Genomic DNA, 2,541 nt, shown 5'->3' on the forward strand with positions numbered 1-2,541 from the left:
ACTGTAGTCCTCCGTCACTGAAGCAAGCAAGCCTCCCTGTTCGCATCAGCTGCCTGGCTGCCTGCCGCCATCTTGGCTGCCAGTTAATTTGCATATCTCGCTGATTAGCCAATGAAAAGGGTATTGGTCGTACGCCAATTACCATTTTTGTCTTTTATTAGATAGGATCATGAATCTACTGATGAATATGTGATAATTATACTAAGAGACAAACAGAAACAATCTTTATTACCAGAGAGGAAAAATAGTAGTTTGTTTAGCATCATTCTCTTAGCAAATATAACTTTGTGAGGATATTAACCATGAGAAGACTTTGGATTTCACCAATTAGACCAAGACCTTCCTACTCTCATCCTGCAGCCCTTATGTGAAAAGCTCAATTGCTTGGGTTAAGTTTTTCCTAAGATTTCTGGTTGTGACCAGAAGAATCACAGAGAATATTCTCATGACCAATAAATGGTGGGTGCTCTAGGAGGGCAGGGGTTACAGATGAATAATCAAGTTTTTTTTCTGTCTTGGCCATTTCATAGATCACTAGAGCTGGAAGGTATCTTAGAAATTATCTTAGTCCTTCATTTTAAAGTTCAGGAAACAGAGGCTAGAAAAGTGCTGTGATGGGATTCTATATGACTTATGAAGCTCCCCTCCCTCCACATACCCCCTGCCCCCATTATGGCAGTGAAGGGCTCTGGCTAGGTTTCTATGGAAATTGATGAATTCTACACCAAAAGCAATAATAATAGTAATAATAATAATAATAATATAAATAAATATAGTATTTTATAAATAACTAACAGAGCCAGTTTCAAAAGTTAAGTCTCCTGAGAGGAAAACCAGGATTCTTTCCACAGCAGTTCATATGTAGGATGAAGTTGGGCGAGTATATTCCTTACTTTGCTTTTATAAAACAGAAGGAAATGATCAGCAAAGATGCTGACCTCCTGGATTTGTTTTAAAAACAAACATCTAGGGCAGTGATGACGAACCTATGACGTGTGTCAGAGGTGACATGCAAACTCATTTTTTTGGTTGATTTTTCTTTGTTAAATGGCATTTAAATATATAAAATAAATATCAAAAATATAAATCTTTGTTTTACTATGGTTGCAAATATCAAAAAAATTCTATATGTGACATGGCAGCCGAGTTAAGTTAGGGTTTTCAAAATGCTGACACGCCGAGCTCAAAAGGTTCGCCATCACTGATCTAGGGCATAGTCTTGAGTCTTTATAGGTTCAAATCTATCCCCTGCACCTTCTACATCTACATCACTGCTAAGTACAATGCATTTCCAGAGCTTCTCGCTACTAGAATATCAGCTTTATGAGAGCAGGAAGGGGCTTTGATTTTCTTGTTCACCACTCTGCTAGTCCCAAGACCAGCAACAGTGTCTGATAAACAATAAGTGATCAATAAATGTTTGTTGAGTAATTATATTATGAGTGGATTTTTTTTGTTTAATGCCTGTCTTCCTCAGAGACTTAAAATGCCATTAAGGAAGACACCATGACTGATAACTGCATTTCCAAGTTCTTAGCACTATATCTAGGGCAGATAACAAATATCTGTTGAGTGAACAAATATTTCTATTATTTTAGGATATTGCACTTAGTATACATTAAGATATATAAATTAATTATTTAAAAGATTTTCAGCATAAAGGTTTACATAACCAGAAATTCAATTTACCAGAGTTGAAGGTCCCCTGTGTTTTCAATGACCTCTCCCTGAAGTGAACATGATTTCCTCACTGACCAGAAGGGGGCAGTGTGGAAATTGAAACCCAGGCTTGGGCCCTACCTACGGGATTGACTTGATTTTGTCTGTGGACTAGCCAGGTCTTTATGTACAATTTATGCCTGTGGGGACATTTTTTCTGGTCAGGAGCTCTGCTAGAGAGACAAGGAGAGGGGGGAGAGAGAGAGAGAGAGAGAGAGAGAACAGACACAGAGACAGAATAACTAAAATTTAGGACTTCTACTAAGCTCTGACAACGTGGTGTGCTGGCAGATCCTTTAGTCTAGGTTTCTAAAAGGCTGGGTTCTAGTCCTGGCCCCATCACTTAATGCCTGTGTTACCTTGAACAAGTTAATAAAGTTCTCTAGATTCTAGGTTTGCCTTTCTGTTGACCTCACAAGATAGTGTGTGTGAACGTGTAAATTTCAACTAAGAAAACTTGATAGCATTTTGATAAATAATTTTGCAGTGATAAGGTTTTGTTAGAACCTGACTCTATAGAAACACTGCTTCAATTTGAATCTTAGATTCACTACTTGCTATCCTAAGTTCTCTGTGCCTTGGTTTGCTCCTGTGTAAAATGGGAACAATAAGAATACCTACTGCAGATGGTTATTAGGAGAGGTTAATGTACTGTTATATGACAGTGGTTAGCTAGTGTCTACTGTTTGTAGTTTTTTTTTTTATTATAGCAATGAAGTCAGATGGAGAATATTCAAAACGTCTAGGAAGTAAAAAACGGACATAAATATAATCTTTTCCCATTCCTATTTTACTTCACTCTCCTTTCCCCATTTTCTCTCT

At 37.5% G+C, this 2,541-nt stretch overlaps 1 protein-coding gene across 5 annotated transcripts in view; it reads right to left on the reverse strand.

The window, feature by feature from the left end:
* Nucleotides 1-2,541, reverse strand: part of ABCB11 (ATP binding cassette subfamily B member 11) — an 86,675-nt gene that overhangs the window by 21,272 nt on the left and 62,862 nt on the right. The gene's annotated exons all lie outside the window — the stretch shown is intronic.

Source organism: Myotis davidii, unplaced genomic scaffold (assembly GCF_000327345.1).
Source record: "Myotis davidii unplaced genomic scaffold, ASM32734v1 scaffold59, whole genome shotgun sequence".
Taxonomy (NCBI): domain Eukaryota; kingdom Metazoa; phylum Chordata; class Mammalia; order Chiroptera; family Vespertilionidae; genus Myotis; species Myotis davidii.